The 21,509-nt window shown below is 45.8% G+C and overlaps 1 protein-coding gene across 10 annotated transcripts in view; it reads left to right on the forward strand.

The window, feature by feature from the left end:
• MAGI2 (membrane associated guanylate kinase, WW and PDZ domain containing 2) overlaps window positions 1–21,509 on the forward strand; it is a 2,464,469-nt gene that overhangs the window by 413,436 nt on the left and 2,029,524 nt on the right. The window lies entirely within an intron of this gene.

The raw sequence follows: 21,509 nt of genomic DNA on the forward strand, positions 1-21,509 counted from the left end.
AAAAATATCTCGTACCTCCTCCCCCAGCTCCTCCTGAAAAAGTGGGTCCAATAGAATAGGGGCGTTCAGTCTCCAACTATTGCGCGGGGGCCATAATCTGCCGATGACAGCGTAAGTTTTACTGGGGCGTGATCTGAATATGTGCGGGCCAAATGCTGAGCCTGAGTGATAGCGGGGCCCAACCCACGGCTTACAAACAAATAATCCAGCCGCGCCCATGACGCCGCTTGCGCTGTAAAGTGCGTGCCTTCCAGTCTGCGAGGATGTGCATGCTGCCAGACATCAATTAACTGATAAGTACTGAGTGTGCTTTGCAAAAAAGCTCAAGCTTTTGTGTAATGATGAGGGGCTGGGTGAGACCTATCCACCTCTGGGTCACATGCAACATTGAAGTCCTCTCCCCAAATGATATGATTAGAGCCTACATCAAAGATCCGAGCCCATAGTTCAGAATAAAAATCTGGGGCGTCCACATTCGGCCCATAGCAGCAGGCCAGGGTGACGGAGTCAGAACCCAGCCTACCCCAAGCCAGACAATATCTCCCATGCACATCCCAGGTAGCCCCAGCCAACTGGAAGAGCGTGTGTTTCTTTATGAGTATAGCTGTGCCTCTTGCATAGGAGGAATAAGAGGAGAAGATTCGATGTCCTGCCCATTTACTTGCGAAAGTGTTAGGGCTCCGTGGATTAAAATGTGTCTCTTGCAGCATGGCTATATGCACCTGATGCCGGTCCAGATAGGCTAGTATGTGTCTCTTTTTGCGTGAATCTCCCAGCCCTCTGATATTCCAAGTGACAATGATCAATTTCTCGGACTCCATGTCATTCAGACATACATGTATACACCAATACTAAAAATGCCCATGCCTTATGAGTACAGCCCAATGCCTGAGAGCGTAGATACTGCATTACTGTGCCTTGTGCCCAACGCTCAACAGCGAAATCACCTACCATCCTCCGTACAAGTAAAACCAAACCATCCTGTGTTGGGAATAACAGGTACAAACATGAACATCCCTCCCGTGTTCCCTCCCCCACCCACTGAAGCAACCCCAACTTGCCAGAAGTAAACACCCACCCCCCCTCCCGCCTCCCTCGAAAAACAGAAAAAAAGAGAAGAAAAAAAACATTCCATGGTAATGAGACCAACACACATGGCTCAGGCCATGCAGTGTGCAACCTTGGGGGAATACCCATGGTGGGTCTCCTTAGGTGACAACACAGATACTCCCCGCTCCGAGAGTCCACCACAGATGGTGAGGGCTGGACCCTGATGGAGTCAGGGGTGCCCAGCATGTTTTTTAAAAAAAACAAAGGACTCAGAGTGGCCGGTCAGCCGAACAATATATGAAATGAGCACCAGAGTCCCAGCTGTCCAACCAACGCTACCAACTTGATGCCGCCGTTACAGCCCAGAGTGAGTCTGAACGAAAAGAGAGCATGCCAAGAGTAAGCAGTACAATAGTTACTGTGGGTCATCGTCTGCTCCCAGGGCCTAAGATCGCGGCGATGCCGCTGATGCTCCAATATTGTGACCTGTTTGTTTCTAGTGTTTAAGGAAGTCCTTCACCTGCTGGGGCTTGGTAAAAAATCGCTACTTACCCTGGTGGGTCACACGGAGGCGAGCGGGATACAGCAGTGCATAATCCATTTGGGCAAGCCGCAGTTTGGTCTTGACATCTGTGAACTTTCGCCTCTCCTCCTGAACCAGGGGGGTAAAATCCGGGTAAATGAAGAATGTGTTACCATCATATGTCATCTGCTTTTTATTTCTTGCAACCCGAAGAGCGACATTGCGGTCCCTATAATTTAAAAGTCTCACTATTATGGGACGCGGCGTGCTCCCAGGGGGAGGGCGCGGCCCCAATGTGCGATGGGCGCGTTCCACTATGAACTGGCTGGAAAAAGCGTCCGTCCCGACAGAGGCCAATAACAATTTTTCGACATATTCCTTTATTCTCCCTGTGTTGGTTGACTTGGGAATTCCTAAAGCGCGAATGTTGTTGCGCCGACTGCACGCTTCCAAGTCCTCATTCTTAGCGGCAACAATTTTCAGCAATTTATCCAGGTGGGCGACCTGCGTGGTGACCCGAGCTGTAGTATCCTCAGTGTCTGAAATACGCCTCTCCGCCTCTTTTATGCGATCCTCATGTCCGTCTAATTTATGCGCGATAGCGTCGATGCGTGATGACATTCCGTCAACCTTGTCCGTGATGGTAGCGAACCCCTGCCGGACCACCTGAAGAATGCTCTGCACATCAGTAGCCGGTATTGTGGCTCCGTTCTGGGCATCCTCGCGGTTGTCCAACCCCTGGTTTTCCTGCGGGCCTCGAGCATTTCGCTTCACCACCTCAAAGTTCAGTTTGGGTTGATGGTTATCCGACTTGCCCATGGCGCTCCTAAGTTGTAGTACCCCCGGCCTGATGATTTATGCTCCTGCCTAAGCTGCAGTAGGAGGACAGGGTGTCGCACCCGGAACCGAACTGGGGCCAGCCCAAGGCAGGACAGCAATGTAGAAAAAATATCACAGCACTCCCCACTAGCGCACAGCCCCCCAGGGGATCCTGGGTCCCTCGCCGCGCCAGCAGTATGTAAGCCAAATCAAGGGGGTCGTCATGGTAAATATAATACTGTCCCAGTGGCCTCAGCACCCCACTTCGTCGGGACTCAGAGGAGCATCCACTTAGGTTACCAGCAACTTCAAAGGAGATGCCAGGATGTCACGCGCCCTAATGCCGTGTCCACAATAAGCTTCCTCCAGACCAGTACCCTCTAATCCCCAGCCTTGCAGTACTCAAAGTGTGTGCAAGTTGGCCCCAGCACACAGTGCAGCCTGTATTTCCAGTCTATCGTGAGGGGGGGGCACACGTCGCCAGCACTCCTCTTCTTGCACCCCTATCGCCACAGAACGACCCACCTTGGGGGTCAACAGGATTGTCCAGCACACTGCGCCATCAGGCCGCCTCCAAAGCCCCCCGACACATCTGCAGCAAATAGGGCCGGGCCAGGGGCGGAACGTGCGTGCAAAGAGATCACCAGGGCCACCCTGCAGTACTGTACCTAAGTTGTTGTATGTTTTAAGACTCCTGTCAGTGATTGTCAAAAATGCATGCTTCCCCAGTGTGCAGTATGCTCCCCCACATAGATGAACATAGTGACAGTGGGTGGTTGCATGGGACGGCATGTGTTTTTGTAATACCACCCATGCCACTGATTTCTACCTGCTACTGCAGATAGGTCCAACTTTAAATAACACCCCCCCCTTTTTTGAACTGCACCAACTTAATCGATTTCATGTGCCATACATTTACCCAAAAGACCGATAGACTTTGCAGGAAAAATGCACTTGCTTGTGCTTAAGCAATGGGTTAGGCAGTTCCAACAGAAGGGTGTGAAGTGTGAAGAAAAGGAGGAAGTAAAAACTAAGTTATGGATACCGTGCAGTCAAACTACAACAACAATGATTAAATAACTTCCTAATTAGAGTGTTTTTTAAAGCAATTTCTCCAGCAACAAACATGTCAACCATGGCCTACCATAATTTTCTAAATGATCATAAAATGCAATTCCCCGAGGTATGAAGGTACCTCAGTGCAGATTGGATAGCTTACAGGTGGCAAACATTCAAGGCGTTGCACTAAACAGAATATCTTGGAAATTTAATTTTCTCATCATCCAAGGTCACAGAGCAGATGATAACTCTTGAGTGAAAATTCTCTCCGGGGAATTAATTCCTGCAACTTCTAACCCTTGCCTGATAAAATGCATATTCATTTTACTATGTTTGGATCTGTTGTGCCAGCCACGTAACAATGCCCCAGCTTCAATTCGTCAAATATGTTTCCAAAACACTGTGCAGCTCCTATTATCGTTAATTGAAATTGCTTTTTTACTGCGGAGTCCCCCAGGCACTCGGCCGCAATGAGCCCCTCTGAGAGCGGTGACATCTTTGACAGGCTCACAGCGGGCAGGCAGACTTAATTGTATTGTGGGGGAATGGCCCATTTTTGGAACTTTTACAATTGTCCTGCAGCTATATAAGAACTGCCGCTGTCACGAGAGCGTCACAGGGATGTGATTTGGTTCCGTGTTCGGAGGCTCATTAGGCTAATTGAAATCAAGTCAATCAGCTACCAGTGGATTCGGGAGCAAGGTTAAGTCCAAATAAACGCTGAAAGGAGAGAGTGAGTTAAATAACAAACAATTACTTCTAAATTAAATGTGGAAGCTTGCGGAGCCCCCGTGAAATCAGGTGGCGTTTGGATTGCTTACCGGGCGGCACAGCAGAGCCACAAAGAACTAGAGCGCTAACACATTACTTACAATTGGTTTCTAACTGAAGGTCTTGCGATTATGCTAGTCACCGAAGTATTCTTTTTATTTCCATTGCAACCTCATTAGAACGAGGTATTGTGGCTGATAGTAATGTGGCTATGGTAAACATCAATGGTGCCTATAGTTAGTGTTACTCAATGGTGCCTATAAGGTTGAAAGTAACACTTTCTAGTTTGTATTGTGACGGTTCCAAGCCTGTCTCTTTGCAAACCCGCATCTGTGCACGCCCAGAGACATTTGTTGCAGTTGTGTGCAAAGTTTGAGGTGACCAGCAACACAATGAAATGTGTACAAAACACCCAGTGAGAAGAGAAGATGTGTCAAAGTTAGATGAACTGTGAGAAAGTCTGAAACCCCAAACCTTAACAATTGCAACCATTTTGGTTGAGACCTAACTAGTTCAACTAACAAGGTAACACAATCATGTCTACACTAATGTCTGCTCTGTGAGCACATTGAGCAGGTGTGGGCTTCTTTATAATGGTTATACTGATACAGCTTTGGGAGTTACCAGGACCGATCTGCTAGCTCAAACTACAGACTCTAGCTTGCTAACATGCAGACCAAGGATGTCATTTAGGGGTCGCCCTGGTTTGCCCGTTGCTAACCCCAACACTGCCTTTGCGACTCCTGGCCTCAGAGGTGGCAAATTTAGTGCCAGGAACACCGGGGGCGCTGGGGCTCCGCTCAACTTATTTTCTGTCCATTTTTTGTTGCACTAATAGTGAATAAATAGAATATATTATTCACTATTAGAACATTGGAATGTTGGGAGCTCCATTGAAAACAATGGAGTGCTCCGGGCTTATAATGGCTGGTATAAGCCCGGAGCACCAACATTCTAATGTGTCTTTGTTCACAGCTCTGGCTGTGAACAAAGACTTCAGGGAGCCTGAGGGGATTTGAATCCCCGCGCGCTCCCTGAAGGCTTTGTTTTGTTAGAACATTCTGCCCTCCAGTGGCAGAATGTTCTAATAGCCTTATAGCCCTTCGTAGCAGGGCTATACCGGCTTTTAAAGTCCCTCTGCTTTGTTAAAGTCCCTCGCCTTCGGCTCGGGCCTTTAACGCTGCAGCGGGCCTTTAACAGCCAGTATAGCCCGCTACGGCGGGCTATAAGGCTATAATAGTGTACTAAAAATGGAGTATAATAAAATGGAATATGCCCTTCCATGGCAGCTGGGGTTAGTAAAAAATGCTTTTAAATGTATGTTGTGTGCATGCTTGCGGGTGAGAGTGTGTTTATGTGTGAGAGAGGGTGTATATTTTTGTGTATATTTAAGTATTTGCGTGTGACTGAAAGTGAAGGTCCAAGGGAGTGTGATGTCACTTACGCTACCCCAGGCATTTCGTTGAATTATGGCATGTTTTTTAAAAAGTGTGTAGGATACAGAAATAATTCTTACCGTGGTGGCTAGTTAGCAAGCGCTGCTAGTTGGGTGGAGCACATGTGTTAAATTAAACCGTGTGTAGATTAAATGAGCTGAGAGAAGAGGGATCCTCTTGTTAGACTGGCTATGTTTGTAAATCCACACAAAGGTTATGTGGATTTGTCACAGCAAGCAGAGGGAGAGACTAGTACTAAAAACTGTTTAGCAGCTCATATGACTAAGAAAGAACTATTCCAGATGTTCAAGATAACCAATAATATATACATTATCTAAATTTAGATTGTATTGTGTATGAGTGTATCATATGTGGTTTTCTGTGTTTAACACCTAATGGACACCCATGCTATAATTGATACATATATATATATATATAATGTTTGGGTGCTATTACTGCCCAAGGTACATTGGTATAGAAAACAATATTTCACAGTGCACCATGAAATGTGGGAAATATTTCCCTTATTTCCCAGTTCCTTGTGAAATACAGATTTCATCATCTTAATGACAGCCCACAAACAATTCTGCAGAGCTTGAAAGTTGTCAGGGCTAAGAGGATTGTGCAGCATGAAGAAACACAGTATACAGCAAAAAATGTAAGTCATGCATCATATTCTTTGGCAGTTTTCTTAATCTATTTTGTGTAGAAATAACTTTGAGCCGTCTGCAAATTTGAAAAATTGTGTACCAAATCATGTGACGATGCAGTAAACCAATAATTATGTGGTAAATACTGCCACCTCAAAATTGTATTAATCCTTTTGTACTCACTATTGTCTATTGTTTATCAGCAGTTTATTCATGAATGGTAAACCTAAATATTCTAATAGCAATAAGTGCTAATTAGTTAGCTGCAATTTGAAGAAAATAGCATTTGAAGATAACTACCTCAAAATAACTATGTAAAAAAAATACACACGAGGTAAAATCTATTATATATGCCTATATGAGGGGTGACAAAGCACTCTGCCTTGGATCTCTTGTTTTATGATGTCATAATAACCACTCAATGGCAATACTAAACCATATTAAACCATTACCCATTATGCATTATCTCTTTTTCCCTCTCACTCGTTAGCTACAAATGTATCTAAATCAATATCTATTTGTATATTATTTATAAGTGGCTGTCACTACTGGGTAGTTATAGTTACGATCGTGTTTCCATAGGAAATGCATTTTTTGGTTTGCTTATATCTTTGCTGCCATTTGATGAATCTTTACAAAACTTTCAGCCATAATTTCTTTTTACCTCTGCTCCTTCCTACAAAGTTTAAGGTGATGTGTCAAGCGCATGCAAAGAAAAGGGAGGGCTCAAAACTAATTTTCCCCGTTCATTATTCTATAGGAACTTAAGACACAGCTACAGCCCAAACAGCTGAACAGATTTACACCAAATTTGGCAGAAGGCTAGATCGTGGTCTAGAGAGAGTGCTTTTTGTGATATAGCATGTATGCATTCAGTAGTGTTCGAGCAATTAAGTGCTCAAATAATTGTATATCTGAGACTGCAGAGGTTTTGAGGGCTGACAGATCTCATGGTGAGATTGATTGGCTGTTGCCACTTACACGTTGATGTGGCGGCAGTCATCTTAGGATTCGGGACTGGGGGACCGGCATTTTCATTCAGATGCATTTCATTGCCTTACACAATGTATATATATATTCCCTCACTGATTGGCGCCTTTGGGTAGTCATAGTCAGGATCACGTTTTCCATAGGAAAGGCATTTTTGGATTTGCTTATTACTTTGGTGCCATTTGGTGATTCATCACAAACCTTTCCAATAAGTCTCATACATCTTAGCTCTTGGAAACTTTCGGGGTGACCCCTCAAGCGCGGGCTGAGAAAAAGGGGGTCCCCAAAACACAGAAAACTAGACACAGCTATAGCAAAACAGATGGGAGGAATTAAACCATATTTGACTTGTGGGAGTTCCCTTCACTAATCTCAGAGACATTAAAGTTAAAATACAATAGATATTTTATGCCGAGTAGGATCCGTAGAGCTGAGAGATCTCAAGATGAGAACTGAATGGCTGCCACCACATCAACAAAGATGCGGCTGTAGCCATCCTAGGACTCGGGGACTCAGTCCCATGTCCTGAGAAAAAAGGTTTTTAAAAACATAAACAGGGGCAGGGTAGGGTAGGGATACTCAGCCTCCCATTGCCCCCGAAGCCATGGTGGTGGGCCTAGATAGACCACCCCTGTGGCCAAAAACATACATATATTGTTTTTAATTTTGTAGTGATTTTTCTGAGAATATGCAACAAGATTTAAACCTCTCACTTTAGTGGCCCAGGGCCAGAGGGGCAGCAAAGTTTTTTTAATAGGGGTTGGAGGCATGCAGCTCATTTATCATTCACTGATCTGGAAAGGAGGGCCGTAATGCCCTAGGACATTTTTGTGGTATATATTTTCTTGATGGTGGTTCCCCATAGAAGGAGCAGGGGCACCATCAACCATTTTTTTTTATATTGCGGGTCTGCAAGCTGTGCAGCATCCTCCAGCAACATTATACAAAAAAGTAAAACTCCTGGGTCAATAAATCTATCACCCTAAAAAAAAAACTAGAAATGTAAAAAAAAATTAAAGGTTTTATTCAAAATGTTTTATGACAGTCACTATTATTACAGCAAGCCAAAGGTGGACGGAATGCTGACAATGCAAACATTCTCCCCCAGTCAAAAGATCTGGGTTAAATCCATTGTTCTTTTGCCCACAACGCCACCCCAGTTTGGACCCAGCCATATGCAAATCAGTCTTGACCCTGTGCCCAATGAGAACAGTCCAGACCGAACTGCCAGGCCAGGTCCTCCCTTGACCAGAAACAAGCATCCTAGGACCGGTTTCAGGGTATGTCACCCTTCTTCAGCCAGGGTAGCTTGAATTCAGTGGCATAGTGAACAAGTGACCCACGTCTGGGCATACCCATTCCACTTAGGGCGAAAAGTGTTACAGCAAACAAAAGATGGACGGAATGCTGAAAATGCAAACATTCTTCCCGAGTCAAAAGATCTGGTTTAAATCCACTGTTCTTTTGCCCACTATGGTACCGCAGTTTGGACCCAGCCATATGCAAATCAGTCTTGACCCTGTGCCCCATGGGAACAGTCCAGACTGAACTGCTAAGCCAGGTCCTCCCTGGACCAGAAACAAGCATCCTAGGACCGGTTTCAGGGTATGTCACCCTTCTTCAGCCAGGCTCGCTTGAATCCAGTGGCATAGTTGGCAAGGGACACACGTCTGGGCATACCCATCCCACTTAGGGCAAAAAGTGTTACAGCAAACAAAAGATGGACGGAATGCTGACAATGCAAACATTCTCCCCATTCAAAAGATCTTGGTTAAATCCATCGTTCTTTTACCCACTACGCCACCCCAGTTTGGACTCAACCATATGCAAATCAGTCTTGACCCTGTGCCCCATGGGAACAGTCCAGACCGAACTGCCAGGTCAGGTCCTCCCTGGACCGGAAACAAGCATCCTAGGACCAGTTTCAGGGTATGTCACCCTTCTTAAGCCAGGCTAGCTTGAACCCATTGACATAGTGAGCAAGGGACCCACGTCTGGGCATACCCATTCCACTTAGGATGAAAAGTGTTACAGCAAACAAAAGATGGTCGGAATGCTGACAATGCAAACTTTCTCGCCCAGTCAAAAGATCTAGGTTAAATCCAACATTCTTTTGCCCACTACGCCACCCCAGTTTGGACCCAGCCATATGCAAATCAGTCTTGACCCTGTGCCCCATGGGAACAGTCCAGACCGAACTGCCAGGCCAGGTCCTCCCTGGACCAGAAACAAGAATCCTAGGACTGGTTTCAGGGTATGTTACCCTTCTTCAGCCAGGCTAGCTTGAATCCAGTGGCATAGTGAGCAAGGGACCCACGTCTGGGCATACCCATCCCACTTAGGATGAAAAGTGTTACAGCAAACAAAAGATGGACAGAATGCTGACAATGCAAACATTCTCCCCCAGTTAAAAGATCTGGGTTAAATCCATTGTTCTTTTGCCCACTACGCCACCCCAGTTTGGACCCAGCCATATGCAAATCAGTCTTGACCCTGTGCCCCATGGGAACAGTCCAGACCGAACTGCCAGGCCAGGTCCTACCTGGACCAGAAACAAGCATCCTAGGACCGGTTTCAGGGTATGTCACCCTTCTTCAGCCTGGCTAGCTTGAAACCAGTGGCATAGTGACTAAGGGATCCACGTCTGGGCATACCCATCCCACTTAGGGCGAAAAGTGTTACAGCAAACAAAAGATGGACGGAATGCTGACAATGCAAACATTCTCCCCCAGTCAAAAGATCTGAGTTAAATCCACTGTTCTTTTGCCCACTACGCCACCCCAGTTTGGACCCAGCCATATGCAAATTAGTCTTGACCCTGTGCCCCATGGGAACAGTCCAGACTGAACTGCCAGGCAAGGTCCTCCCTGGACTGGAAACAAGCATCCTAGGACCGGTTCCAGGGTATGTCACCCTTCTTCAGCCAGGCTAGCTTGAATCCAGTTGTATAGTGAGAAACGGACCCACGTCTGGGCATACCCATCCCACTTATGGCAAAAAGTTTTACAGCAAACAAAAGAAAGTCACTATTATTAAACATTGCGATGTGTGAAAATATGAACATACATTTAATTATAATTATTAGTGACCTTTTGACCAAGCCAATATGTCTTCCTTTTTTTTCTTTTAAATTACACCTTAAATATTGTTACACATAGTCAGCCATGCCAGGGGTGGTTGGCCAAGGCCCTGATCCCAACATCCCACTGCTTTAGCCAGTCCCTGTGCCCTACCACCTGCTGCACATGGCTGCAGGGGTAGTGTGCTGCAGTCCTGTCTTCCATTTCCTTGCCTCGCACAGTGATAGACATTTTACTTTACGTTAATATTACCATAGAAATTCACTGGAAAAAAAGGTTAAAGTCATGTTATAGTTAGGTGAAAATATCAGTTAAAACATACTAGTTCAAGTGAACAAAAATACTGAAATTCACTAGTTAAAGTTATCTGAAGCAACTTTAACTCGTGCCTTACAGTACCTAAAATGTGCCCTCACCATGCACTGCTAATTACCTCCAATACTGCATCACTCATCATATGTTCTATGACACCATTGATAATATCAGTAGAACATCTGAAATGACGTCAATGATGACGACTCTGTGCATGATGGCGGTGTTAGGTATAGTTACATTAGGACATGCATTATAATTACTGGAGATAAGTATAACATCTAGATAACTGTGAAAATAAAGGTTTAAAGAGTTTAAAACTAACTTTTATTTTTATTTGCCCATTTGTCTAGTTTTATTTGCATTTTACTTGCATTTCCCGAAGCTTGGGATGTATGTCACAATATTGTGGTCAAATAACAACGTGCGCATATCAAAACCACAATATTGACCACCACTGAATTCTTAGGTAAGCACATATAGGAAAGTATAGAACTTCTCTTCTAACTCTACAGCTACTTACCTTGTTGCAATAATGGTAGTCATTAGACGTTCAGGTCGATATTAAAACTTTGATACTGTGATTCCTCACCAGAGTGGGCTATAGCTTCTACATATCTACTTTTCTCAATATCAGAAGCAATATGAGGAGGTGGGTAAGAATGGGTCATGATATAAAATTTCTGATATGGCCTAATAGATATAAGCTTTTCATAAATATACACAATTCACTCATCACATACTGGAATCTGAGCTGAAGGTCACTAGTCACCTGAACCAGCGATGATATTAATCTACCAAATCGGCGCTCTTTCTCAGAAGCCACAACTGGATGTCTCCTATCAGACTGAATTATTCTATTTTAATCAAACATGCTTCCTGCACATATGCACTACCGACCTAACCTCTCAGGCACCTCTTCAATCTCACCCAAATATGGCAAATGATCCAAAATAAAAGATTCTCCCTGGGTTTTCATTTGTTGTTAGTGAGAAGTTTCTCCAGTATCACCAAATTGGTGAGTTTCCAATTGCACCTTCTTTGGAAAATCAAAGCTTGGATTTCAGGTCCAGCTTCATAACAACATTACAATCGCTGGAGTTAGCTCACCTCAATGAAGGAAGTGCACGTAGCCCCCCTATTCAATTCTGGTGTCTCGGATACCTATCCTCCTTTTGGCCACTCATTTGATTCACAAAGCCATTTTCGATCGTAAACATACATTTACAGCATCATATTGGTGGATATACACTACACCTGTCAGGTATTCACAATAAAATACCTAACAGGTGTAAATGTATTTGCTACTGTCCAATTGTATGCCACAATTATGTACAAAAGAGTAGTAAATCTTCACATGTGCTTTTAAGTACAATAATTCACATTGAAGCCCCAAGCAAGGAGTGGGCACAGTCCTTAATTTGTGCCGGTGGTTTCCGGTGCTTGGCACCAGCACTTAATTGTCAGCACCAGATCTAGTCACTGTCCACCACATGGTGGCACTGTCTGAGATGTGCACACCAATCGTGTTTATCAAGTCAAATGACATTGAACATTAATAATACCAGCCTCTCACGCCAATATTATAACTTTGTGTGGCCTGAAATAGCCTGACTTGTCACACTTGTAAGAGTGCGATGGTTAGGTGTTATGTTGGTACTGTCATTGGCAACGCTGGCAGGGGCAATCCTTGGTGCAGGCTACAGTGGCCTTCCAAGATGGGCCCTGGTACGTCATTTTTTTTTTACAAATTAAGCTCTGGGTGGGCAGTGGTCGTTACAAGGTATGGTTTGCTTTGTAATTGTTGTGAACACCCACAAACGTATTTTGGGGAGCCTTCATAAACTCCTCGCTATCTCTTTCCTACCCTGACAATAGTTGGAGTTATGGTCCAGTAAAGTGCTCGATTCAATCCCTTCATCGTCGGGAATGGGACAGGAACACCCCTAAACTTTGTGGCTACTAGGGAAGGGTTTGCGCAACAGAGAAAAATATTTATTTGTTAAAAAAAAATATTCAATTGAAACAGTGTTGCCGCCTTACTCCAAAGCAGAATTATACTGTGTATGAGAAAATCCCCCACTGGAGAAACAGCAATGCAAAAAAAGTCACATTACATTACCGGTACATTACCGGTAATACGCCTGAAAGCCTGCACAGCTATTCAGCCGTACTTCTGGCATGAATTGTGAATTGCAAAACATAGTAAGTGTGCACTTTTTTGCAGGAGAAGTACTGCTAGTGCAGACACACTACTTTTTGGAATTGAGGCCAAAAACATTAAAATATTAAATCAAATGTACTCCAGCACAAGTGAAAGGAAGGCCCTCTCTCCCCTCGTATATTTCCTCATCTACTACCCTCCTTTTTGTGCCTTTTTTCCTTCTGCTTCAAAGACTAACATGCTTCTTTCGGCAGAGGTGTTATTTTTTAGGTGCTGGTTTCGCTGTATCAGGGTGTTCTTTTATAAAGTTGACCTGTGTTTGAGTTGGGGCGTGCTATATAAAAACCTTAAACAAATAAAGCTTCGCACTTGCACATTCTGCAGCATTTTATGCATCGTCTACCCCTGTTTCTGGGAGGGGACAGTGCTGTAACAGCACAAAGACATGGTTCCAATTTGCTACGTCTTCCCTGTTGCAGTCGCTTTACCACTTTGTGGCATCTTTGAATGAAACAGTGAGCCCTGAGTTATACTTTTATCTTTGAAAGTCTGCATTGCTCGCCTCGGCTGGATGTGAATAGTAACTATTTGAAGATACATTTTGTGCACTTTTGGTTCTACAGTGGATTTCTGTATACCATAGTAACCATACCAACTGATTTCTTTGTAATTCTAACTGACTATATATTCTCAATTCTAAAAGCGGTACCATAAGTAGAATTTCTTTTTGTTTCTGGTCTATAGTGCCCAAATTACTGTAAATCCAAATATACACCACTGTGATCCACTAAGGGTTCCAGTTGCAAAACACAGGTAAATAAAATCCTCAGAAGTTCTATCAGTGGGACCGTGGTCCCGTATCTGTTAGTGTTGGGCCCAGGCAAAATTTCACTTATGCTGCCAAAATTATGGAAATTTTCCGTTATGGTTGTTACACAAAACTCTGAAAATTACACTATTTTGAGTACAATTTCACCGCTGGAGAACGCAAACTACAGGAATGACCAGAAAGCAAGAGGCTGTTGTTTGCTGCATTTATGATTTTGCTATTTTTTTGTGCAAAATATGTTTGTGTCAAAAAGGCATTTTGAAGAATTTTTGTGAAATGTTGCATAAATATTGGAAAATGTTACATCATTTTTCAAGCAAACTACGTGCATTTCACACACCCCTAACTAGTATGAAATAACATGATTAACATTTCCTCTGATTTTAGGCAAAACTGTGAGGCGGCTATGCAGATGGCGTAATCTCACCACTACATCATAGCACTCTGCTGTGACTCCGCCTCTCTTCCAAACACTGCAATATGTCCTTCCATGCCACTTGGCAGACCAAGGGACCTTTAAAAGATTTTGGGGGCCCTGTGTCAAATGTATTTTGGGGGTCCCTGTTCGGATCAGCTTTGATTTTATGATCCAATTCCAGCTCTTTAATGCCATCTTTGGTTAAATTCTAAATGTGTGTACATCTAATATTCAGGGATAGTGACCTGTGTTTTCAATATTGTAACACAGCAGCAGCTCACTAATATAACTGCAAATAATCTCTGTCAAACCCAGCCATTTCTCATCTGTGAGGCTCTTTATTGATCTAAAAGAAACTTTTTAATATGGATGTTGCATGAAACATAAACACATTTTGTCAGCAAAATGTCTGCAATAGACTCTCACACATTAAAAATAAATGAGAGAAAAACGCTATTTACAACAATCTGTTTAAAAATTATTCAAGGTCATCAGGGCAAGACTCTCTGCAGAACATAGCTGGTTCTATCAGGGGCCCCCTGAAAGTCTGGGGCCCTGGGCCAGAGCCCTCTTTGCCCATGCCTTAAAATGTCTCTGGGCAAACCAGGCACCCTACACCACTCAAAGCATCTCCGTTACCATGGTAAATGGTCATATGCTCATCTATATTAATAGGGATTTCAGCTGGGTTAAATGCTCTCACGCGCCATCAGGACTCCATCTCACGGCAATGTGGAGCATGGTAGCCACCGTGGTGGCTCCACGTCCATGCCACAGGGCGGCTGCTAATAAATCAGGACAGTTCAATGAGGCTACAAGCAAAAAGGAAGTAGCTGTTGGCACACTTCTTCCTGCTTGTGACTGGCAGGTGCCTCCTCTGATGGCAGCATGACGAGTTGCACAGTAACCCCTATTATGCTAAAAACCGCCCCTTTTTGGCTGAAACAGGATTACAAGTGGTGCAGAAACCGCACCTGGGATTACTGGGAGCTAAACCCTGGCACAGTTCCACCTGCCAGGAGCATTTGAAATATATGCCCGGTAAACAGACCAGCAAGGAGGAAACGTGGAAACAAGTGCAGTAAATATGCGTCTTACATGTTATTCCCCATTCGACATGGCAATGTTTGAGCGATTCTTGAAAGGAAATTGAGCTGTATGTATGTGGAATACACATTTAGGCTCCTGCAAACCTATGGGTGATGCATCCATCCGCTCCTAACATCCGATCACACAAATCCTACATTCTTAATAGCACACACTTATGAAGCCCAGTTTCCAATGGATTCATATTACTTAACGCTTGAAAGGTTTTTGCGCACACTGCTGTGGAAAAATATGTGCGAACAACGCCTAGATTTTAGAAACATTTACGATTGTGTGATCACACACGTCATTGTTTCTATTGGATCCACTTTGGAAATTGGTTGTTTCAAGGCATTATCGTGTTTTTCTTCCTTCTGTTAACAATTAATTCGTTAACTTTGTTTTATTAACCAAAATACAATTCTACTGTGAGGGGAGATGTGCTCTCGTTTCTAATCTGCCGATTTTCGAATCTGGGGACTTGAGTGCCAATTTCGCCTCTAGCACTTAACTGAAAATCTGGGCATTTTCAATACATTTCTAAGACTTTCCTTGTGAGTGGCCCAGTGAATTCTGTTGTGTGGTGGCCGCTGTCACTGCACATATCAGAATGACGAGTAACGTGAAGAAATCTGCATGGGGAAGTCACATCTCAATTATCACAGGGTCTGTTTTGCAAAGTGAAACCTGCGGAATTTCTCTGGGAGGAAACCCCTGCGAATTACTAAGAATGGTATTCCCCATTATCACCTGTAAGCATGTCATTGGAGATAATTAATTAACCCAATAAAAATGATTCCCATAGAACAAATATTTATATGAAGGGACAAATATTGCACCAAATATACAGCCACATACAAGGAGGGCCTTCGTGTTCCTTTCCCTAAAATTGTAAATATTTGTGAAATGATATGTAATGGTGAAATACAAATGTGTAAACCCACAATTTATGTGCAGCTTTCTGCTGGTATGCACAAGAGTAATGAATAGGCCTGAATGTATATTGTGCACCAAACGAGAGTGAGAGATGCTAACTTCACTGTAATGGAAACATGTACTTTGTACACGTACAATCAGAGTAAAAAACTGTGTTAGGGGGTAGTTTGTAGAAAGACTCAAAAGGCTGAGTACTTGTTCTCCAATGATGGTTTACTGTTGATTACACAAAGGAAAGACAGCAATATGGTGTATTCTTTAATGACAAAGCAGGCCATTATTTTTAAATGTCCATGACACAAAAGTATAAGATAGCCACAATGTTATGGAATAATTCATCACTGTCTCTTTTTGGCTATGTGTTTTTCAACCCCCCGCCAAACCCTCTGTGAAAAATGCTAGTTTGGCTTGCTCGTGCGCACTGTCAAGTTCCTCAAAGGTATTTGTGCCCTGTCGATTTAAAAGTTCACCACCCTTCTCCTTTTGCGGTGGGTAGGCATGCTCGCGGCCCTCGTTCGCTGCGTGCAGTATGATAGCGCTGGGCTGACGACATTCGACGGGGCTGCGGTTCCCAGTCCGGCTCAGGCCCGGATTCAACAGTGGTCAGCTCAGGTTCTCACAGCTTGTCGCCTCATCCATCATTTCGCACAATTTTTTAATTTGTGATGTCGTTTTGGAGTGTATATTTAAGCCGCACTCGGTTAATTGGGGGAGGGTGTGGCTTAACTGCCAGAGGGGCAGACTTTGAAGCTTGGGATCTCGATCTCCCCGTGCTCCTGAAACGTGTAGAATGTATTTTCAGTGGCAAAGCCGATAGAGGGCAGCAAACCGCTACACGTTACCAATTTAACTGCAAGGTAAATAAAGACGTTTTTCCCATTTAACATTTATAATGTCAATAATGTAATTAATATCCTGTTTAAAAACCTTTTAGTTTCCCCACAATGGTTTCAGACGACGTCGCACTTGTACTTTCTGCGCACCTTTAGAATTTATAAGAACGACTCTCGGCAGGAGCGCGTGCAGCCAAACCGGGTTTTAACTGGGAAGTGGCAAGTGAATCACGATGAAAACCAGCGCAGAGGAACTCAAATCAAGCGGTCCAGCAAAGTGGCGCCAATTCACTTCATCAATTTAGGCGGAAATCTCTACCGTTCGCATTTGCAATGCTTGGAGGAGTTTTCCTACTTTTGGGGATTCATACAAATTCCTAGCGCCGTTGCATGAAAATGTATCAGCATCACACATTTAATGTGTACAACTTAAACTTAGGCCGCCGTTTGGATTTCTGGTGCAAGTATATGCTATTTATTTATGCGTTTTTATATAGCGGGTACTTTACCCGAAGGTGACTGAGCACTTTACAATAGAACCAATTACATGACATGACTTCAGGGTACATGGAATACATTACCTTTTGCCACTTTATCTCTAGTGGGAAAGTATTTCTCTGGTGGAAAAATCACTTTACTTTCACCCTCGAGTAATATGCAGGACTGTAGGGCTTTTTCTTCGCTAGCTGGAGCTGGAGTGAATGTTTGGAGGGCATCGGTGGCTGTTAGCTTGTGTCTCTAACCGGTAAGTGCTGGAAGTTAAGCACGAACGAGGGATTTGGGCGGTTAAGGCTCTTGAAGGCACCTAAAGCAGACTATTTTCAGATTTTTTTGTGTTTTGCTACCTGCTGCCTGTATAGCTAATCCTCTGGCAAAAAAAATAAGTTGGCTAAATGGACCTATCCTGCCAGAGACTTGCTGGGCATGCAATAAGCATTGGGGAAGCAGCGGTATCCCTAGATTATTCACTTTTAAGGTATAAGGAGGGGGAGAGGCTTTGAGGTGTTAAAGCAATGGAAAAGCACCTAAAAGCCCCCAATATGCTTGTAAACATGGAAACCGTACCCAATACTGAAACGAAACTGCGCACAGCTCAGCTGAACCAATCAATCAAATCAATCAATCAATCAGGGAATTGTAAGCACGCTACTCACCCGTGAGGGTCTCAAGGCGCTGAGGGGGGTCCGAAGATCTGATTAGCCGAAGATCCAGGTCTTGAGGGTCTTACGGAAGGTGTTCAGGGAGGGGGCGCGTCTGATGTCTGCCAGTAGCTTGTTCCAGGTCTTGGCTGCAATGTGAGAGAAGGATCTTCCGCCTGCTCTGGCTCTGTGGATGCGCGGGGTTTCGGCCAGTGCGAGATTGGACGATCGGAGGTTTCTTTTGGGTACATGGAAGTTGATTCTGTTGTTGAGGTATTTGGATCCGTTGTTGTGTAGGAATTTGTAGGCGTGAGTGAGGATTTTGAAAGTGACTCTTTTCTCCATTGGGAGCCAGTGGAGACTTCGTAGGTGTTGACTGATGTGTTTGTTTCGGGGGATGCCGAGGACGAGTCTGGCGGCGGTGTTCTGTATTGTCTGGAGTTTGTGGACTAGGGACTTGTTGATGCCGGCATAAAGTGGGTTTCCATAGTCCAGTCTGCTGGTGATGAGTGGGTGGGTGACTGTCTTCCTTGACTCAGGGGGGATCCACTTGAAGGTCTTGCGGAGTATGCGGAGGGTGTTGAAGCAGCTGGAGGTGACTGCATTGACCTGTCGGTTCATGGTGAGTGATGTGTCGAGTACGATGCCGAGGTTCTTGGCGTGGTCTGAGGGGGTAGGTGGGCTTCTGTGGACAGCCGACCACCAGGTGCTGTCCCATGCAGATGGGGTGGTACCGAGGATGAGGACTTCTGTCTTCTCGGCGTTAAGCTGCATGCAGCTGTTGGTCATCCAGACTGCGACGTCTTGCATTCCTTTCTGGAATTTGAGTTTGGCAGTGGTGGGGTCTTTGGTGAGGGAGAGGTTGAGCTGGGTGTCGTCAGTATAGGATACGATGTTGAGGCCATGTTGTAGGATAATGGCTGCGAGGGGGGCCATGTAGATGTTGAAGAGGGTAGCACTCAGGGATGAACACTGTGGGACTCTGCAGGTGATTTTCGCGGAGTCGGAGAGGATGGGTGGGAGTCTGATCCTTTGGCTTCTTCCGGTATCGGATCCAGTCCAGGGCTGTTCCTTGTATGCCTGCAAACTGTAGTCTAGCGACTAGTGTGAGGTGGGAGACGGTGTCGAAGGCCGCTGATAGGTCGAGTAGGATGAGGGCTGTGGAGTGGCCTTGGTACAGGAGGGTGCGAAAGTCATCTGTGGCGGCGAGTAGGGCGGTATCTGTGCTGTGGTTGCTTCGGAATCTGGATTGGGACGGGTTGAGAACTGCATTCTCTTCAATAAATCGTGTCAGTTTCCTGTTGACTATTTTCTCTGCATCTTTGGCTGCGATGGGGAGGAGCGAGATGGGCCGATAGTTCTTGAGGTCAGTGGGGTCAGCTGTGGGCTTCATGAGCAGAGGTCTGACTTCTGTGCGCTTCCAGTCATCTGGGAAGGTGCCTGTTTTGAAGGTGGTGTTGATGGGGCGTTGTAGTTCGGGTGCGATGGGGCCGCGGCTCTGTGGTGGATGTGAGGGGGGCAGGGTTCGGTGGGGGCCCCCGAGTGGATGCTTTTCATGGTTGAGGCGGTGTCTTTGGCCGTGATCGGTGTCCAGTTGGAGATGGTGGGCTGGCTGGTGTTTCTGGGGGCGGGGGGCAGTCTGTGGCGTCTGGTCGATGAAGTTGTCATAGAGGTTTTTGATCTTGAGGTGGAAATAAGTTCCAAGCTTGTCGCAGAGGTCTTGGGATGGGGTGATGTCTGTGGTTTCGCTGCATGGGTTGGTGAGTTCTTGAATGACACTGAAAAGTTGCTTGGAGTTCGTGGAGTTAGCCAGGATTTTGTTGTGGATGAAATTCCTCTTGGTGGCTCTGATCTGGTTGTGGTAGTACGTCATGGCGTCCTTGTAGGTGGTGTGGTTTTCGGTTGTCTTGGTGTTTTTCCAGTTCTTCTCCAGGCATCTGCAGGTGCGTCTGGCTTCTTGGAGAGCGGTGGTGAACCAGGTGGCTTTCCTGGGATGTTATCTGTCAGGGTTGCGTAGCGGGGCAAGCACGTCTGCGCAGTCGGAGATCCAGGTGTGGAGTTCTCTGGCTGCGTCGTTTGCATCGGGTGCCCAGGTGCGGTTGTCTCGGGTGAGGGTGGAGTTAAGTTGCTCGTCGGAAACCTTGCTCCAGTTCCTTCGTGGTTGGGGTGGGGCTGGTTTGGGTGCCTTGGGTTTGTTGATGGCTAAGTGTACGCAGTGGTGGTCGGTCCATGGTGGTTGCGTTGTGTGGCTGAATTGGACGCTGTTTCCTGCCGCGAAGATGGGGTCGAGGGTGTGTCCTGCTCTGTGGGTCGGTGTGTTGACGAGTTGTTTAAGTCCGATGCTGGCGAGGTTGCCACGAAGGATAGTGGAGTTGGGGTTGCTGGGGTTGTCGAGGTGGAAGTTCAGGTATCCAATGAGTATGTAGTTTGTTGAGGCGATGGCGTGGGGTGCAATGAAGTCAGTGATGGTGGTGGTGAAGAGTGTTCGGGGGCCGGGGGGTCTGTAGACGAGGGTTCCGCGTGTGGCTTTGGGAGGGGGTCTGGATCTGGAAGTGCAGGTGTTCGACGGAGGAGAAGGTTTTGCTGAAGGTTATGAGGCAGAGGGTGCTCTTGTGGGCAATGGCGAGGCCCCCTCCTGGGTGGTTGGGGCGGTCTTTCTTCTTTATCTTGTATCCGTCTGGGATAGCGTGCTGATGTCGGGGGCGGAGGATGCGTTGGTCCAGGTCTCTGTGAAGAAGGTGATGTCGGGCTAGAGAGAGTCGAGTAGGTTCCAGATTTCCATGGTGTGTTTGTCTACGGAGCGTACGATGAGGAGGATGCATTATAGGGTGTCGCCGGTGCTGGCGTCAGCGGTGTTTGAGGCCGGGGTGGCGGTGAGGGTCTGGCAGCAGTGGAGGCAGGAGAACTGAACGTCGGTCGTGTTCAGCGAGGCCTGTTGGCATTCTCTAAGTCTTCCAGGGTTGAGTGCGAGGCGGGTGGTGGTGTCGTAGCCATGGGTAGTAGGAGGTCTAGGGTTCCTGGCACTGGCTGCGGTCGGGTCACGGATGGGTGCAGACGGACTTGCCTTCGGCGTGCCCGCTGCGCGACCGTGCAGCGGCCTCCATTAAGTAGGGGAGGTGGGAGGGAGGAGAGGCTGGGAGGCGGATGCGGGGGAATACCAGGGGGGAGGGGCCACAGGGGCAGCAGTGGTGAAAGGTGAAAGGAACAGGCAGGCACGAGAAAATAAAAACAGTGGTGGAATTAGAGTAAGACACAGATGGGCACAATAACAGTGGCACAACAAGGAAAAATTAAGAAAAAATAAAAACAGCTGAGAAAGGTTACGGTGGTTGCAGGCAGTGTGGTCCCAGTTGGAGCGGGCAGCAGGCGCAGGAACGGACAGCAGCCTCGAACCGTGCAAGCAGGAGGTCGGGG

The sequence above is a fragment of the Triturus cristatus genome, chromosome 4_1, assembly GCF_964204655.1.
Source record: "Triturus cristatus chromosome 4_1, aTriCri1.1, whole genome shotgun sequence".
Classification (NCBI taxonomy): Eukaryota; Metazoa; Chordata; class Amphibia; order Caudata; family Salamandridae; genus Triturus; species Triturus cristatus.